This window comes from Bos javanicus, chromosome X, assembly GCF_032452875.1.
Source record: "Bos javanicus breed banteng chromosome X, ARS-OSU_banteng_1.0, whole genome shotgun sequence".
NCBI classification, from domain to species: domain Eukaryota; kingdom Metazoa; phylum Chordata; class Mammalia; order Artiodactyla; family Bovidae; genus Bos; species Bos javanicus.
In genome coordinates this window covers 14,711,907-14,732,670 of record NC_083897.1, presented here as the reverse complement: position 1 = coordinate 14,732,670, position 20,764 = coordinate 14,711,907, and the positions used below count along the sequence as shown (strand labels likewise).

Genomic DNA, 20,764 nt, shown 5'->3' with positions numbered 1-20,764 from the left:
GTCTGTTGTGTGAACCATCTACTCCATTCTCAAGTGATCATCCAGCTTATGCTTGGATATTTCCTAAAATTTGGCACAGTATGAGGCAGCATACTGATCTTTGAATAGCTTCAGTTATTGAATATTTGCATAAATAATACCAAATCTCTCCCTGCAGCCTCCACCCATTGCTCCTACTGTTAGGCCTCGTGTACAAACTACAACATGAATTGAGCCCTCTGGAGTTGTATTCCATGGTGGCCCTGATTCTTCTTACCCTTTGAAGCATGCAGCAAACCACCTTACCCTGCTTCCATATGGTAACCATTCAAAAGTTGGAAAATAATCATGTGTTTCCCAAGTGACTAATTTTTTGTTAACAGCTTTATTGGGGTATAATTTACATAGCATGTAATTCACCTGTTTTTATTTAATGATCTTTAGTATATTCAAAGTTATACAACCATCATTAAAATCCAATTTTATAAAATTTAATTTTATAACATTTTTATTATCCCCCAAATAAATAAAGTCTGAGGGTTAACCACTATCTCCCTTTCCCGTCATTCCCCTCAGTGCGAGACAACCACTAATCTGCTGTGTCACTATGAATTTGCCTATTCTGGATATTATATATGAATGGAATCATGAAACGTGTGTCCTTTTACATTTGGTTTCTTTCACTTAGCATAATATTTTCAAAGTTCATCCATTTTATAGCATGTATCATGACTTCCTTTTTATAACAACATACTATTCCATTGTATTGCTATAACACATTTTGTTTTTTCATGAGTTGATGGACATTTACATCACTTCAACTCTTTAGCTTTTGTGAATAACGCTGTTATAACCATTCATGTATTTTTTGTGTGTGTGGACATATGTGTTCATTTCTTTAAGTATGTACCCAGAAGTCGTATGGTAACTCTCCATCTGACTTTTTGAAGAGCTCTCAAAATCACTTTCCAAAGTAGCCACACTATTTTTTAAATCCCACCAACAATGAATAAGGATTCCAGTTTCTCTACAATCTTGTCAGTGTTTTTTATTGTCTGCTAATAATAAGCAACTATTCTAATAGGTGAGAAGTGGTATCTTGTGGCTTTGCAAATATTTTCTACCACTCTGTAGACTCTTTTCACTTTCATGATGATAGCATTTCCAATTCCAATGAAGCAAATTTATCCATTTTTTTTTCTTTTATAACTTCTGTTTTGCTGTCACATATAAGAAACCATTGCCTAACTCAAGGTCAAAAAGATTTATTCCTGTTTCCTTCTAAGAGTTTTACATTTTCAGCCCTTACATATAGGTCTGTGATCCATTTTTAGTTAATTGTTGTGTGTGATGTGAGGTCAGGGATCACCTTATTCTTTTGCATGTGGATATCCAGTTGCCCCAGTGCCGTTTGTTGAAAAGACTATTCTTTTTCCATTGCATGATCTTAGCACACTTGTGAAAAATCGATGGATGGTAAGCATAAGGGTTTAGTTTTGGACAATCAGTTCTGTTCCATTGTTCTATATGCCTGTACATACACCAGACTGTCTTGATTACTGTAGCTTTGTAGTAGTTTTTGAAATTGGGAAATGAGAGTCTTCCAACTTTGTTCTTTTTTTTTTTTTTTAAGATTGTTTTGGTTATTCTGCATCTCTTACATTTTTATATGAATTTTAGAATTTGTGTGTCAATTTCCTTAAAAAAAAAAAAAAAGCCAACTTGGGCTTTGAAAAGGACTGCATTGAATCCATAGTGTGAATGATTTTCTAAAGGCACAAACCTCACTTAAAATGAGACCCCATAAGGAGTGGCTCTATACACAAAGTGAGACCGCTACAGAAATAAAGCTTATACCTTTTATTGATACAACTAACTTTTGGTTTCTCAAGCAGCCAGAATCCACATGGTGTAAATATGTAATACAAGACAACCAAATGAATGCCCTGTTCAGTGACAAACATATCTCTTACTTTTGACTGAGGTTAGTCCCATCTAAGGCTGAGCACTGAAGAATTGATGCTTTCGATTTTTGGTGCTGGAGCAGACTCTTGAGAGTCCCTTGGACTATAAGGATATCAAAACAGTCAATCCTAAAGGAAATTAACCCTGAGTATTCATTGGAAGGATTGATGCTAAAGCTGAAGCTTCAATACTTTGGCCACCTGCTGTGAAGAACCAACTCATTTGAAAAGATCCTGATGCTGGGAAAGATTAAGTGCAGGAGGAGAAGTCGGTGACAGAGGATGAGATGGTTGGTTAGCATCACTGACTCAGTGGACATGAGCTTGAGCAAACTCCGAGAAATAGTTACAAATGGGAGCCTGGTGTGCTGCACTCCATGAGGTCGCAAAGAGTCAGCCTTGACTTAACAACTGAACAACAACAACCGCAAGTCCTATCTAAGTGAAGAAACCAGGAAATAGAGTTGAAGGAGAGAATTACCTAACTCAGAGATGATTTCATTTCATTCAGCCCCATCCTGGAGTGCACGCGTGTATGTGTGTGTGTGTGTGTACTTGTGTGTACGTCTGTCAGTGTCCATGTGGTGGTGAGTGGCTGTGTATGTGAACTCTATGCATGTTTCTGTTTTAATCTTTGTGCACAAGTATGTACGTATCGGTATGTACTTGCGGTTTTTCTGTTTTGCTTTTATTTTTGAACCCTAGCAGCAATACCTTTTGATAATGGAATAGAGTGTTTTAAATAAGGTTTTGGCATTTCATCCTTTTAGCTGAGCTTATTCAGATTTCAGAGTTACACTTGAATTTGGTGGTCCCATCTGAAAAGGGTGTTTATAATCTGTCTTTTATTTCTCTGCTTTCCTTCCTCTACTTTATTCTGTAGCTTGAAACTAGTTTCTCCATTTGCTTCTTGGTTGTTAAGCTACAGCTCCATATGATTTTCATAGTTTGACCTACCTCCCTGCACTGCTGTGATCACCTGGGCTGCCAGTCTTGCAATGCTGGTTTATTGGCCTTTGTCCTTTATTCCCACCTTTTACTATGAAGAGGTCAGTTGTTATACAGAGCCTTTCTTTTTGTCTTTTTTTTTTTTTTTTGCATAGCCTTTCTACTTCCCTCACACCTCATATCTCAGGTGGTGCCAAAAATGTTTCCCAGTTACAGATGTAACAGAGTGTTTGCCATTCTAGGGCATGGCAAATACTTTTCAGAGTATGGAGAATAGAACCTAGTTCTTAAGAATGAAGAGGATGCAATCAGGATTTTAAAGCTTACAGCTAGAAAGCTAGTGTTGTGTATTTCCTCTAGCTTTAAGGAAAAAAAACACCATACTCTCTTCTGTCCTTCTTTCTTTTGCATTCTTTCCTTTCTTCATTGTTCTCATTAGCATTGAGATCTGACATGCAGAGGTAGATTGAGAATGAAGGTAGTTGGTAAGTAGTAAGTCTAGGCTGATGGTGAAATCAAGTAGAGAGGGAATATACTTCCTTGGGGGAATAGCAGAATATCAGAGGTTGGGGAGACATAGCTTGAAAAAGATTTCTTGGAGATACTGATATGAACTTCAGTAAGTATTATACCACCCTGGTAAAGAATCACCGAGATAAATAAAAATGACTGCTGTATCATTCATAAATGTTTTATTTTTATCAACCCCAAATGACTTTCTGTATCGTTATCAATGTTTTTGCCTTACACAATAAAACAGAAAAAAAATGCTGAAGAAAATAGAAACTTACAACAACCAACTTCACAGATGCTTTCCAATATTTGCAGTATGCTATATCCAGGGGCCCAATGAGGCAAAGAAGTTCTTATAAATAATGGAAAAGGCAGATAATACTGTAGTTACCCTGTATATCTTAAGTTCTAGCAGATTATGTGGAGCAAGGAAGCATCACTGTCTGAAATGGACAAAAAGAAGAAAAATGCTCCGGATTGCGGGGGTGGGGGGCTCTCCCGGCTTCAAAATGCTTTTTCTACATAATTGTACTAATTAGAGAGTGTGTATTGGTTGATTATCTCCTCTTTTAAGACACAAATGTCTCAGGGAAAGATTAAACCTCAATCATATTTTAACATCAATTACTTTAATCAGATACTCTGATCAATTCCTAGCTGAGGTTTCTATTCCCCAGTGGCTTAGAAAGGAAAGTGTAAGGGAGGTATGTGCATCTCTTTATTGCCTCCTTTACCTGTTTGATGGTATTATGGGGAGACTCTTTCAAAACACTTCTATGATGAAGAACTCAAGTGTTGGAACAGGATGAAGGGACATGATTAGATTAATTTGATTCTTAGTTTGTCCTCCTTCTTCACCTTTCTAAATCTTTTCCAACTTAACAAACTGAAATTCTACACATCATGGAAAGCCTCCCCATCTCCTGCCAGCTTACACTGATTTTTCTCCTTCTCCGAATTGCAACAGTATTTACTATCTCTACCACCCAATCCAATGTTCAATTAGGTATATATGTCTCCTCCTATTCTTTAGTGAGTTTATATATGGCAAATGTGTTCTTTTTATATAAGACCAGTATTCTTGCCTGGAGAATCCCAGGGACGGAGGAGCCTGGTGGGCTGCCGTCTATGGGGTCACACAGAGTCAGACATGACTGAAGCGACTTAGCAGCAGCAGCAGCAGTGATGTAAATTTATTGTAAATGACTGTTGGAAGGAAGTGACTGTAAGCTCTTGAAGGCAAGAATTGTGCCTTTCTTATTCCTTCCTTTATTATTTTCCATGGCAAATAGGATAGTATATTTGGATCTAGGGAAAAATCAACTGTAAATTCTGTTTTATGTTATATTGTTATCTACCATAACACATACATTTGGAGGTGGATGCTATGATAGATATGCTTCCAGAAATGGCTTCAGTTACTCTGCCTAAGCTGGCAGCATTCTTTCCCTGCTTTGTACTAGCCTTAGCTCATGGCACTGGCCATTCCTGATGACTAAGGCCTTGGATAATGGCTCTTTCTCATAATGAATAGTGGGAGCACTCGGAAATGCCATTAGGTAGCTTCGTGAAATAGGATAGGAGCATTGAAGAAAAGAAAGTACAGTAGCTCTGTCTATAATTTTCCAGATTATCAATGTGTTAACTAACCTTATTGTGGTAATCACAATATGTGTATGTATGTGTGTGTGTGTATATGTGTATATATATATATATATAATCACATTATACACCTTAAACTTACAAAATATTTTATGTCAATTATATCTCAATAATTTGGGGAAAACATCTAGACCTGATAATATTAATAGTTGTTTCTGTGTTAGAGTTCTCTCTGGAGAACATAGAGGGGATAAGTTTGTTTAGCAAAACCATCCCTTTTCTTTGGCATAGACTCAAGAGGGCAAACAAAGAATACCCTTCTAGAAAGATAGAGCAGCTTTTAATTCTCCTTAGCAGTTGCCTGAACAGTAAAATACAGTAGCCATTGGCAGAGCGTGTGTTAAAGGGATTTATATATTTAATCATTTCCCCTCTGCACTTCCTCACCCTTGTACTTCTTCCCTGTAACATCAGGTAGAATGCAGTGCTGACGATTGCTTCTCTTTCCCCCAGTTGAAGTTTAAAATTATGAACGCTGTATAATGAAATGGTGATTTTTATTCTGTCCTGGTGGTAAAAAGGGATTTGCTGATGTGTAAAATGAGACAAAGATAAATAACAAACAGATGTTCTCACAAAATGTTCATTAAATCCCTGCCTAGTAGAAGATGCTAGATTACATGTGTTCAAACTCTAAATGTGTTAGAGAATAAGGAGCTTTTATACCTTAATGCTCAATTTAGGAAAGACTATATAGCTTTCTCTGTAAAAAATCATAGTAATCAGTGACTTATAGTTCCTTCTTCATTTTGGAGTGGCTTGTCATGACTGTTTTTAAACTTTTCTTATTGATTTTGACAGTTCCAATTATCTAAGCAGACATCACCTTATTGAGGGATTATGGAGTGGGTTTAAGCCTCCTGGATTATAAGGCCCCAGATATGGGTTATCCAGCCTGTTGAAGGCTTGTGCTTGGATCATCTCTAAAGGACTATCTGCCATGAGGAAGTGCTAGTGATTGTGAGGGAGTAAGGTTAGGAAGGGGGCATAGGAACAGAACCATCCTCACTTTGTTCTTCTCACTCTTCCATAAAACCTAGAAACTATAGTTCTTGACCTAGTGTACTGCTAACCACAGTGACTCCCTGCTACTGGTATGCTGCTGTGCTGCCATGTTAAGTGCTAGGCAGGTGTTAATTTTTGGTGAGTTTAATATGTAGTTTATGTTCCCAAGATGGGAAGGAATATCAGCTTTACCTGGGGAAGGAGATAGCTGCAGAAGATAGCTGAAAGCAATAATATTTGATCTGAATCTTGAAAGGTGGTAAACTTGGTAGAAAAGAAAACAAAAGCATTTTGGTTAGAGAGAATAGCATATACAAAGACACAGAATCCTAAAACAATATAAGCAACTTTGAATGGATTCCTTCTGATTCAATTTGGCTTTGTGCTTCAGCTTGCTCATCTGTAAAATGGGCTTAATAATGATAACCTATTTTATATAGTTGTGAGGACTAATGAGTTAATATGTGTAATGTGGAGGAGTTCCTGGAATGTAATAAGTAATTTAAAAGTCTTAGCTCTTATCATGACATTAATAGCTGAAGTTTGGCATTTGGGTAGGAAATTGGAGAAAAGTGAAAGTAAAGTACTAAGTGAGAGGGACAGGTTATAGATTGTGCCAACTTGCTTCAGTTGCGCCCAACTCTTTGCTACCCTGTGGACTGTCGCTCACCAGGCTCCTCTGTCTGTGGGATTCTCCAGACAATAATACTGGAGTGGGTTGTCATGCCCTCACTGTGTTAAGAGATGTGTATATTTTCGTTTTACAGGATTGGTCAGAGAGAATAGCATATACAATTATGGTATTTTAAGCTGAGGTTTCAAATAAGTAACCAAATTTGCATGTTAGGTATCTGTTTGCTTTCTGAGAGATGAACTTCAGTGGGGCAGGAAAGGCAGAGTATTTGTGGAAATTGTGGAGCCAGAGGATCAGTTATAAGATTATTGCAGTAGTCTAAGTAAGAGATGATGGAGACTCTAAAGTAGAAGATTGGCAGTGGAAATGGAAAGACAGGTGCAAATTCAAGATATATTTCAGAGTTACTAAGTATCATAGACTGGCAATAACAAATCTGTTCTGTTTGGCCCATGCAGTGTTTGAATTTGAATGCCTATAGATGGAGCATGCATTCTCTAGTTTGACTTGAGCTTCACCACTCCCTATTGTATGACAATATTGATGTTATCACAATATCATAAATTGATGTTGCCTGCTGGCCATTTATGGATAAAGGAGAGAAGCAGTTAAGGATGGTCTCTAGATTTCTAGATTGAGTGACTGGATGAACAAAAGTACTAACAGCCTAGATCAGGAATTCAGGAATATGAAAGAATTTGAGAGAAAAGAGAAAGTATTGCTTTGGTTATATCTAGTTGGAAGTATCTACAGGATATTAATCAGAAACATAGATCTGAGGGTCTGAAGACAAGTATGCATTAGAGATATAGATTGGAGAAATCATTAGTTTATAGGTCATAGCTGAAACCATATAAGTAAATTAGGTATACTAGAGTATATTTAGAATGTTAAAAGAAGACCGAGCTCAACAAGAAACCAAGGAAGTGACCAGAAGTAATGCTAAAGAAGGGAAGAGTTCCCAGCATAGGGTAGACCTCAAAGAGTAGACATAATGTAGATTCAAGTGTAGACTCGTAGTGTACAAAGACTTTGACTGGTTCACAATGTATGGATCATGAAACTCTGGGCTCCCCAAGACTCTTTCAGAGAGTGTGAGAGGTCAAAACTGTTTTCACAATAATTGTAATATTATTTGTCTTTTTCCCTGTGTTGACATTTTCACTATTGATGCAGAGCAATGGTGAATAAACTGCTGGTGCCTTAGCACAAATCAAGGGAATGGTACCAAATGGTACTTGTTAGTAATTGTATTCTTTACCACCACACACTCATAGTTAAAGAAATTTATTTTTACTTAATAATGTCCTTGATAAACCAGTAAATATTATTAATTTAATTAAATATTGATATTGATGCACATATCCTTTGAAACAGCTTTTTTGAGGTATAATTGACATAAAAAGAACTGCACATGTTGAATGTTCGCAATTTGATTACATATCTTTTTAATAATCTATGTATCAAAATGGGAAATATGGATAAAACACTTCTCATACATTCTGGAGTGTGACAGTGTCTGGAGGTAAAGCAAGTGCTTTACATGATTGAGTTGTAAACTGAACTGCAAGGTTTTTACACAGAATTTTAATTTTACTTGAAAGAACATCTAACAAGAACTAACTAACAACTAACAAGCAATGATTATTCAGACCTGGGTATTTGGCAGCCATTTTCTCAGAAATAAACTAAGCCTGTCACTTTAAGGAAAATAACTGACAGTATTTGTTGTCAACAATAAAATTTGAGCTTTTAAGTGAAAATTAGAATTTTGGAACACTTGAATCTACTAGCAGAAACTTGAGAGCTTCCCAATACTAACCATCTTTTCTAATGAGATTGAAAGGTTGCCGCTATGAGCCTTGAATGACGCCAGGATTCTTGGCCTCTGGAGGAGAGGAATTTGATCCGAGGCCAGTGAAGAGGCTTGATTGATTACTCAGAGCTTTTGTGTAATAAAGTTTTATTAAAGTCTAAAAGAGATAGAGAAAGCTTCAGACACAGACATTAGAAGGGGGCAGAAAGAGTACCTCCTTGAAGTTTATAGCAAGAAGTCACATACCTGTTAGCAAGCTGCTAATTAGAGAAAGGAAATATCTCAAAAGTCAGGGAGTTGCACCAGGCTCCTCACCCACAACATGCATTTTGAGATAGCATTGGCACAAGGTGAGTTATCCCGGGCCGTAAAACAATTGACACGAATCTTGAAGAAAGGCGATTTCCAAGCAAATACATAGTTTCACTAACACAGCTTAAGAGAAATGGGTAAAACATACTGGTTTGTTGAGCCATTATCTGTTCTGACCCTTAAGCAGAACTGATTTGAAGAAAGGCAGATTCTAAGGTAAATCCGTAGTTCATTAACATAGCTTAAGAAAAACATTTCCACAAGAAAAACTCATTGGTTAGCTCAAGGTTTGAAAAAGTTAAGTTTAGGTGGAACCAGGTGTGATCCTGGCAACACAGAATTTTAAAAGAAACCTCCTTTCAATTTTGTATAGAGAAGGGCAAGAAACCATCTGATGCTTGTAGTTTGTTTTCTCCTGCCTCTTAAGAGAGAGGAAAAAAACATCTGACACTTGCAGTCTATTCCCTTGCTTGGGGATCCTAGCCTTCCTGCCTGTTACTCTCAAGATCAGCAGTGATGTTAACTCATGTGGTTTGTAAAATATTATGTAATGAAATAAGTCACCATTTGGAAGATCTACACAGCTCAGTGAAACTATTTTTCACATGATCGATGCATGATGTAAAATCATGCTTAGGTAAAGATTCATTTAAACCATAAGGTTGGGGAACTTCCCTGGTGGTCCAGGGGTTAAGAATACACTTTGCAATGCAGGAGACACAGGTTTGATCCCTGGTCAGGGAACTAAGATCCCACATGCCCTGGGGCGACTGAGCCAGTGAGCCACAACTAGAGAGCTCACCTGCCACAACGAAGAGTCCACATGCTGCAACAGAGATCCGGGGCAGCCAAAGTAATTTTTTTTTTAAATAATAAGGTACAAGGCTGACCAGTGGATTTTAATATAACAATGTGTAAAAAACTCATTAATATGGATTCAGATTCCCCACTGCATTTGTCTACCAGTGTCAAATTTTAGTTTAGTTAAAGAAGAATATCCACAATGATCTGAAACAATTATTCACCTACTCTTCCACTTTTCAGTTACATATTTACATTAGGCCAGATTCTCTTCATATACTTTAAAAGAACCTATCACAAAAAACATATCACAACATATTGAATGCAGAAGGAGACACAGGAATTCAACTGTCTTCTAATGAACTCTCTTATATTAAAAAGATTTGCAAATTAGTCAAACCTTCTTACTTCTTATTTTGTTTTGGAAAATAAATATTTTTCATGAACATGTTACTTAATGTAAACATACATTTGCCTTCTTGTTGTTATATGTAAAAGAGTAAATAAATCAAAACTTTTAAAATGTCACAGTTATAACTCCTAGTATGTGCTAAGTTGCTTCTGTCATATCTGACTGTTTGCAACCTTGTGGACTGTAGCCTGCCAGGCTCCGCCTGGCCATGGGATTCCCCAGCAAGAATACTGGAGTGGGTTGTGATGTGTTTCTCCAGGGGATCTTCCTGACCCAGGGATTGAACCTGTGTCTCTGATGTCTCCTGATTGGCAGTTGGGTTCTTTACCATTAGCACCACCTGGGACACCCAATTTTTTGTATGGTTGGTATTAAATATAACCTACAGAAATCAAAGACTCTTTGAGATTCTAAGTATTTTTTAAAACTTCGAATAGGATCTGCTGTTGTGGATTGCTAAATAAAAGTGGTGGAGGGAACAAATGATGACCCTTGTCTTACTGTTAAGTAGACTAGACTCCTACAAGGGAAACTGACACAATGAAAAACTATACTATGAAAAATATGATTCAGAGGCAGAGCAAGTAACATATACAGTAGGCACTAACTAAGAAAAGAAGAGTAGGGGGTATAAGTGGTAAGGGACTTGTTGCCAAGAGAGACTTAAGCATAGGTAGGATTTTGTACAACAGAAGAGTGGGGAATATTCTTTCTAAGCTTAATGACTATCATGAGCAAAATCCTAGAGGCCCAGATAAACTTAATATGCTCTAGGAACTTTAAGGAGACCATCCTGACTGGAGTAAATAGTTTGCATTGGTTAATAACAAGAAATTAGTTTGAATAAATAGGCTAGAGGCAAATTTGGAGAGCTTAAAAATGGCAAGATGAGGAGTTTAGGTTTTATGGACAATGGAAAGCTATTAAAGTTTCCTGACTTGGAATGATGATGTGATGAAGGCAATATTTCATAAAAATTAGCCTAGAAGTCACGTAAAGGAGAGATTGGAATAGAAAGACTAGAAATTAGTTAGGATAGTATTGTAGTCAGTCCATTCATCAAGTGGTGAGGACCTAGTCATGGTAATGTAAAGTCAAGAATGGATGCAAGAGATACTGTAAAGACAAAATGAGCAGGACTTGATTGATTAGAAAGAGAAGATTAATGGTGAGACTGGATGAGTGAGAGAATAGTGCTGTCATTGATGGAATATAAGAACATAAGGAGACCCATTTTAAGTAGTTGATGATAATTAGGTCATTACTTCAAGGTGTGGGATTATCTAAATAGAAATATATATGAATAGAGAGTCACTAAATAGGAAATGGGATGAGAAATATAAAATTGAGAGGCTACGTTTAAAGAGATAAGTATTGTGTTTGAGGAAATGAATGGGTTTGCTGAGGAATACATTTTATAAATCAGGAGCCCAGGAACTAAGACTTAATGATAGGTGGAGCCAGTGAAGGAGAATGAAGAAACAATTGAAGACGAATAGGAGAACAGAATAATAACCAGCCTACAGAAACCAAGAGGGGACAGATTTTCAAGAGGCTGTAAATCAGCCACATCAAATTCTACAGAAAATAGAAGATTTCATATATAAGTTGAGTTCAGTGAAAACAAGAGTCTTTGTATTGTATTTTTCATTCAACAATGTTGCCTAAATGCCTAGAATTGTACTCAGGGAGGCAGGGATCATTGGAGACCTTCTCAGAAGCTTCCTATCATGGATTTGTTGACAAATGTTTTCCTTTAAATAATACAACTGAAGTTGTAGAAAGAGAGAAGATACATAGCTAAAGTCAACTTTTTAGTGATAAAACTAGGAACACATCCTGTATCTTGAAGTATGAAAATTTATGTTTCTGTATAAAATATAAAGAATTTTTTTAATGTCTAAAAGCTTAAACATATATACGAACTCATATATGATTTTTTACACATAAACATATATATGTCTGATGGTTTTTTAAAACATGTTGTATTTACTGAAAGAGTATGAGTAGAAACTGAAAAGCCAAGTAAAAAAAAAAAACACGAAGAGATAAAATTTACCTTCAAATGATTTCTTTAATTACAAAACCAGCCAGAAATATAGCAGAAAATGTGTGACATTCATAGTAACTCCATTTTAATTTCAATGCTATTATTCAGTTAATGTAAATTAATATGAAATATGATACAAACAGTTAAATGTAGCCCCAATATATTGCTTTTAGTGCATATTTGAAGGCAGAGAAGTAGACTAAATCAGTGAGAAATTGAATTCTAAAGCAGAGATTATAGTTTTCCTCATAGTTCATATGTCAGAATTCTCTCTCTCTTCCTCTTACCTTTGCTTTAGTTTTATTGCTCTTTTTTTAGTTTAATAACAAAAATTATAAAAATATTCATTTTAATGATAAAATGGTAATTTAGCAGGAAGCAGAACAATGGTGTCTTGCAGTGGATCTTTAAATTCAATTTTTCACTAAATTAATTTCATGAGGTGTGTTGTTCTATCTAAAGCTAGACAGTATAGGTATTCATGTAGATTCATAAACCGTATCCCATGAACTCCAAATAAAAGATATAAACCTATTTTTGTCTACAGAGACAGAGAAAGGAAAGAGAAAAGTACTTTATTAATTCTAACAAAATCAGATTCCTATTTGAAACTGAGAAAGGAGAAAATATGTATAATGCAGGTCTGTGTATATGTATTTCAAAAGGAATACATTAAATGAAGTAGCTATTTCTTTTTTAGAATGACAGATATCTTTGCTCTCAAAAAGAAAAATAATAAGGTCTTCCCTGGGGGTCCAGTGGTTAAGGATCTGCCTCCCAATACAGGGGATGAGAGTTTGATCCCTGGTCAGGAAACTAAGATCTCGCATCCCACAGGGAAAGTAAGAGAGCCCACGCACTCTGGAGCCCCTGTGCTACCACTGGAGAGAATTCTGCGTGCTGCAATGAAAGATCCTGCATGTCACAGCTAAGAGCTGACACAGCCCAGAGTAAATAAATTTATAAAGAAGAAGAAATGATACAGGAAGAGTTTGGATTAGATGACCTGTCAAGTCAGCGTTGTCCATTGCGCTACTGGCCTTCCTGTTGGCCATTGTCTGAAGGGTTTTGTCGCGACTCCCACTCCTCCCGGACTCAGGTTGTAACCACAATCGCCCGACTCCCTAGGTGTGTCATGTCCTCCTCGTCTATCCCCCTTGGGGTCCCAGTCGTATCCCCGCCATTCATAAATTCTTTAAATGGTCTGCAGAGACGCCTGCAAAAGAGAAATAAACACGTGTGTCAAAACGTTGAAGAAATAAACGTGTGTCAAAACGTTGAAGAAATAAACGTGTGTCAAAACGTTAACTTGCCGTAGTCGGCAGGATTCGAACCTGCGCGGGGAGACCCCAGTGGATTTCCAGTCCACCGCCTTAACCGCTCGGCCACGACTACTGCTGGTGATTGGTTATGGCAGTGAGACCTATGTAGAGCTGGCACACAAGTGTCTAGTAACAGGTCAAAAGTTTTCTCAAGTGGACGCCATTTTCCTGTAAGGAGGCTTAAGAAGGGGAGCAAAGAAGCAAATCATCCACATATTACAACAAAAGAAGGAAGCTCCCGGGGACTTTATACCAACCAGATTAGCCTTCAGGATTTTCAAGAAATAAAGACTTCGTAAAAGCCTGCGGGCTGAGAGGAACTACTCCACATTCAAAGTAATGCTCACAATTCTCCAAGCCAGGCTTCAGCAGTACGTGAACCATGAACTTCCAGATAATTCCGTCATTTGTATTATCTTGGTATTGGTATCTGTTCTTTAGTTTGAGGTTTTCTGGTTTCTTGGTATCAGTGACTTTTTTAAATTAAATTCTTACATTGTAAATATTTTATTATGAGATTCTGGATCTTATTTACATCTTTTCTTCTGGTAGGTCTACTCTGGCATCATGCTGGTGGGGGAAGTGGTCACCACTTCATTACTACTGTGTGGAAATAGAAGTGCAGGTTCTCCACTAAGCCTCCAGTGATACTCTGGGGAAGTAGAGGGGAACCCTGTTACTGCTTGTTGACTTAGAAATTGAAGCTGCCTTCTAGGGCTTTGCTGATCCTGACAGAGGGAGGGGCACGTGATTTCTGCTCACCCTGTGGCCTCCACTAACATTGACTGGGGATAAAAGATCCATACGGCCTTCTTCTACCCACTAGGCTCCCACTTAGTCTTTGCTCATGGGAATGAGGGTAAGGCCCTAGAAGTTGACGCTCCCTTCTAGGGCTTTGCTGATACCACCCTGGCTGATAGAGAGGGAGGGGCACCTGACTTTTGCTCACCATGTGGCCTCCACTAACAGTGGCTGAGAGAAGATCCATTTGGCCTTCTCCTACCCACTAGGTTCCCTACTTAGTCTTTGCTCATTGGAATGAGAGTAAGGCCCATGTTTTTCCTATATTGTTTGGCTGGAATAAAGTGTTTATTATCTAAAATTTTTCTGAATTGCTGTTTGCCCCTTTCTTGGTCTTTTCACTAGAGAGAGCAGGCTTTCTTGAAACTAGTTTTGTCTGTGCTCTTTGGTTTCTCTGGGTTGCTGGCTTCCTCAATACCTAGTCCAAGATAAATGAAGAACACCCAGGAAATTCATCACTTTGTTATTCCTTGGATCCCAAAGTCCTTAGCCAGTCTGCCTTTTTTTTCTCCACCTTTCAGAGTGCTTGTGTTAGTTTTATATAAAATAGGTTTTTAGCTGTACTTATTGGGAAAACTAGGAGAAGTGCATCTCTTTATCTTGTGCTAGAACCAGAAGCTCAGATATACTTTTTATTATTCTAATTTACCATTTAAAGGTGTTTTTCTAGAATTCGATGTATCAGCCGACAGACCCACCCCACTCATCATGTTCATAACCATCACTGAAATTATATATTTAAACCATGCTACCTCTCAGCCTTCTTTCATCCCTTGGATCATTTAGTTGACTTTCAGTAGATAATCTTCAAGTCCATGGTGACTTCTTTGAATATCCTGATGGTATTTCCCATATTTCTCAACTCTGATACCTGTTCTTACTTCCAACTCTGAACTTAGTCATTTTAGCAACTGCCCAGATTTTTGTCTTTAGTGAACAGTTAAGATGAATCCTCACTTCATTGAAAACCATGCTCAAATGTCACCTCTTCAGAGTGGCTTTTCATGACCATTCTCTGTACAGTTACTCTGCTTTCTTTTCTTCATATCACTTATCACTATTTGACCTTTTATAATCATGTGTTTGTTCATTGTCCCCATCCCTCTAATATAAAGACTCTTAGGACAAGGCCTGTGTTTTATTCACTGTTGTATTCCCAGTGCTCAGAAAAGTCCCTGGCACATAGCAGTCTCTAAGTAAATATTTTACTGATTGAATGAATAAATATGTCACAAGGGATTTGGTGAAAGAGGAAGAAGAGAATGGAGAGTTCAGGGCACCTGATCGAAAAAATTCTAACTTATATAGGACAGTAGCCTCCAGATTAGACATACATGGACCAAACTTAGATAAAAATGTGTGAGGGGCAGAAAATTACTTTTTCTCTTTTGGGTTCTTTTCTCTCTCTCATGTAAACCACATTTCTTGTTCTATGAAAATACTTTAGCATAGGAGCAAAACCTTTTTAAATATGGCAGTTATAACCCTCTGATGGCAAGGTTGAAGACTCCTGACCAGAAATTTCCACATTTTGCTTAGAAGACGGAAGCAAGTGACAGTTCGGCCAGCTGCAGTGCATCAGAACTCATGTGGTCCGTGGAAGAACTGTATTCATTCCAAATGCAGGTCTTTCAGTGAAGCGCAAGACCTTGAGTTGAATCCAGTTTTTACAGGTGAGTAGTTAAAATGCATAGAAGAAAGCAGTGAGGTCATCCATCCGGAGCAGTCAGGACCTCATCGTATTTCTACTCACCCTATGACTTTTGTTGCAGCTGCCTATGGAGCCCCACATGGGCTGGGATCTCTTTGCTTGTCACAGCAAAGGAAGGGATACAGCGTCTTCTCTAAGATATCACTCCACCTTGGAAGAAGATTACAAAGCAGTGTGATATTTTTTATTTCATCTCTTAGTTTGATGTCTCTATAAGCCACTCAGGTGTCAGGTGCCATGGATGGAAAAAAACCTGTTTTACACCCTCCCAGAATGTTTATAAAAATATGTCCATTCCTAATCTATATTCAGAATAGTAGTATATATTATACTATAATAAAATATTACGGCTGTGCTAAAACAAAAAAAGTGTAAAATTAACACCTTAATGTGCTTTCAAATATAGTCGCATTCTAAGGAAACACAATTCAGGTTTGAGAACGTTAGTCATATATAACACTTGTCCTGGATAACTGATATCACCTCAGCTATAAAATTGCAAAGCCACCTGGCCCTTCCCAGAAATATTTCCTCCAGAAATTATATTGTTCCTTGAACAGGCAAAGCTTTTACTCAAATGAGCTGTCTCCAGCAAGCTTTCCATCAAATTCTTTGCCATTGGTGCAGTTGCCTTAATTTTACTTAAGTGCTTGCTGGCTGACTTTGAGTCCAGAAAGACAAAGTGTATCTTATGGGACAGAATTCAAGCTTGGGAGGAAAAAGAATAGCAGCTGCCTTCTTTTTGACCTCCCTGCCATTTTCTCACCACTAGTGGTGATGAGGAGATGAGAGCCAAGATGGCCCTCGTTTCTATCTTGATAAACCTGCTTTGGTGACTTGCTTACTTGCAGCATGTGAATGACCTCCATAAAAATAAGTTCATTGAAAGAATGATCTCCTGGCAATTAAAAATTTGGTCTAATGATTTACTCCCACAAAATTGCATTTCACATGGTTGGACTGAATTTTGCCTTTATTTTGTCTACTGACTCAAATTGGGGAGCTAACATAACGGGGGGTACTGTTTTGCTTTGTTTTTATTCTAATAAAATATCACCCTTTAATTGTAGGTAGTGGATAGTGGAATGAATAATGAAGAAATTTGTTTCCCTTGTACAACTGTGCTTATGAGAAAAAAATCTCTCACATACGAAAAATAATTTTAACTGCAGATTTTTTGGGTGAATTTCAGTCAACATGAGTAAGATAATAGCCTTATGCATCCATCCACCCATCTGTTCAGTTCATTTGTTCAATATTTATGGAACACCTACTCTACCAGGCATTGATGATACAGCCACGAAAAAGATAGAGAAGTGAATCTTCTACTCCGTGGGCCCTTGATGGTGGCCTACTCCTTGAAACCCTCTTTCCTCTGAAGTGCATCCCCACTGTATTTATTCTGTTTCCCAAAAAGTTGGTGAGCTCCTCCAAGGCGGAAATTCTATCTTGTGTTTTCTATGATGCTAGACATTCGACAAATACTTGATAGACTAGATTTAACAAAAGTTTTTGAAGATGTAGGTGACGAACATTTCAGAGCTAGTCATAGGATGTTAGATTTAGAAGGGGCCGTAAAGATAATCTATCCATAGATCTCCAGAGGGTAGTTGTATAGATACCTTTAGGGTTGCTTCCAGGGAATGGGGACGGCCCAGCAGAGGGATGGTGGTACTGTTATGACCTTCAGTGTACATCAAACATAAGATTTGCACTTTCAACCCTTTTACATGGAAAACATTTCTGTAAGATTTTATATGAACAAAGATATGGCTGATTAAAAACAAAACTCAAAACTACTCATTGGTCCAACACCTCTTACAGATCTTTTAGATAGGCCTGGACTGGAATGGGTGAATTTAACTCAGATGATCATTATATCTACTACTGTGGGCAGGAATCCCTTAGAAGAAATGGAGTAGCCATCATAGTCAACAAAAGAGTCCAAAATGCAGTTCTTGGATACAATCTCAAAAATGACAGAATGATCTCTGTTCATTTCCAAGGCAAACCATTCAATATCACGGTAATCCACGGCTATGCCCCGACCAGTAACACTGAAGAAGCTGAAGTTGAACGGTTTATGAAGACATACGAGACCTTTTAGAACTAACACCCAAAAGATGTCATTTTCATTATAGGGGACTAGAATGCAAAAGTAGGAAGTGAAGAAATATCTGGAGTAAGAGGCAAATTTGGCCTTGGATTATGGAATGAAGCAGGGCAAAAGCTAATAGAGTTTTGCCAAGAGAACATAGTGGTCATAGCAAACACCCTCTTGCAACAACACAAGAGAAGACTCTACACATGGACATCACCAGATGGTCAACACCGAAATCAGATTGATTATATTCTTTGCAGCCAAAGATGGAGAAGCTCTATACAGTCAGCAAAAACAAGACTGGGACCCGACTGTGGCTCAGATCATGAACTCCTTATTGCCAAATTCTGACTTAAATTGAAGAAACTGGGGAAAACCAGTAGACCATTCAGGTATGACCTAAATCAAATCCTTTACAATTATACAGTGAAAGTGAGAAATAGATGTAAGGGACTAGATCTGATAGACAGAGTGCCTGAAGAACGATGGACGGAGGTTCATGACATTGTACAGGAGACAAGGATCAAGACCATCCCTGAGAAAAAGAAATGCAAAAAAGCAAAATGGTTGTTTGAGGAGGCCTTACAAATAGCTGGGAAAAAAAGAGAAGCCAAAAGCAAAGGACAAAAGGAAAGATACACCCATTTGAATGCAGAGTTCGAAAGAATAGCAAGGAGAGATAAGAAAGCCTTCCTCAGTGATCAATGCAAAGAAATAGAGGAAAACAATAGAATAGGAAAGACTAGAGATCTCTTCAAGAAAATTAGAAATACCAAGGGATCATTTCATGCAAAGATGGGCTCAATAAAGGAGAGAAACAGTATGGACATAACAGAAGCAGAAGATATTAAGAAGAGGTGGCAAGAATACACAGAAGGACTATACAAAAAAGATCTTCAAGACCCAGATAATCACGATAGTGTGATCACTGACCTAGAGCCAGACATCCTGGAATGTGAAGTCAAGTGGGCCTTAGAAAGCATCACTACGAAGAAAACTAGTGGAAGTTATGGAATTCCAGTTGAGCTATTTCAAATCCTGAAAGATGATGCTGTGAAAGGGCTGCACTCAGTATGCCAACAAATATGGAAAACTCAGGAGTGGCCATTTCATTCCAATCCCTAAGAAAGGCAATGGCAAAGAATGCTCAAACTACCACACAATTGCACTCATCTCACACGCTAGTAAAGTTATGCTCAAAATTCTCCAAGCCAGGCTTCAGCAATACATGAACCGTGAATATCCAGATGGTCAATCTGGTTACAAAAAAGGCAGAGGAACCAGAGATCAAATTGCCAACATCTACTGGATCATCCAAAAAGCAAGGGTTTTCCAGAAATATATCTATTTCTGCCTTATTGGCTATGCCAAAGCCTTTGACTGTGTGGATCACAATAAACTGTGGGAATTTCTGAAAGAGATGGGAATACCAGACCACCTGACCTGCCTCTTGAGAAACCTGTATGTAGGTCAGGAAGCAACAGTTAGAACATGACATGGAACAACAGACTGGTTCCAAATTGGAAAAGGAGTACGTCAAGGCTGTATATTATCACCCTGTGTATTTAACTTATATGCAAAGCGCATCATGAGAAATGCTGGGCTGGATGAAGCACAAGCTGGAATCAAGATTGCCGGGAGAAATACCAATAACCTCAGATATGCAGATGACTCCACCCTTATGGCAGAAAGCGAAGAAAAACTAAAGAGCCTCTTGATGAAAGTGAAAGAGGAGAGTGAAAAAGTTGGCTTAAAGCTCAACATTCAGAAAACTAAGATCATGGCATCTGGTCTTAGTTTTGGCATCACTTCATGGGAAATAGATGGGGAAACAGTGGAAACAGTGTCAGACTATTTTGGGGGGCTCCAAAATCACTGCAGATAGTGATTGAAGCCATGAAATTAAAAGACACTTACTCCTTGGAAGGAAAGTTACGACCAACCTAGACAGTGTATTGAAAAGCAGAGACATTACTTTGCCAACAAAGGTCCATCTAGTCAAGGCTTTGGTTTTTCCAGTAGTCATGTATGGATGTGAGAGTTGGAGTATAAAGAAAGCTGAGCTCGGAAGAATTGATGCTTTTCAACTGTGGTGTTTGAGAAGACTCTTGAGCATCCCTGGCCTGTAAGGAGATGCAACCAGTCCATCGTAAAGGAGATCATTCCTGGGTGTTCATTGGAAGGACTGAGGTTGAAGGTGAAACTGCAATATTTTGGCTACCTGATGCAAATACTGACTCATTTGAAAAGACCCTGATGTTGGGAAAGATTGAAGGCAGGAGGAGAAGGGGACGACAGAGGATGAGATGGTTGGATGGCATCACTGAGTCAATGGACATGAGTCTGGGTAAACTGCGGGAGTTGGTGATGGACAGGGAGGCCTGGTGTGCTGCGGTTCATGGGGTCGCAAAGAGTTGGACACGACTGAGCCACTGAAGTGAACTGACTGAAGAAGGTTAGGTGGGCTTCCCGGGTGCTCAGATGGTAAAGAGTTTGCCTGCAGTGCAGGAGCCCTGGGTTCGCTCCCTGGGTTTGGAAGAACCCGTGTAGAAGGAAATGGCATCCTGCTCCAGTATTCTTGCCTGGAGAATTCCATGGACAGAGGAGCCTGGTGGGCTAAAGTTCATGGGGTCACAAAACGTCAGACAGGACTGAACAACCAAGTGTGCGTGCACACACACACACACACACACATGAAGCTTAGGTAATTTTCTCACGGTCATATATATAATT

At 38.3% G+C, this 20,764-nt stretch overlaps 1 protein-coding gene and 1 non-coding gene across 13 annotated transcripts in view; one reads left to right on the top strand and one right to left on the bottom strand.

Annotated features, from left to right (window-relative positions):
• ENOX2 (ecto-NOX disulfide-thiol exchanger 2) overlaps window positions 1-20,764 on the top strand; it is a 289,405-nt gene that overhangs the window by 32,979 nt on the left and 235,662 nt on the right. The gene's annotated exons all lie outside the window — the stretch shown is intronic.
• Window positions 13,410-13,491, bottom strand: TRNAS-GGA (transfer RNA serine (anticodon GGA)). Its single transcript has one exon. It is a non-coding gene; the product is annotated as a tRNA-Ser (tRNA).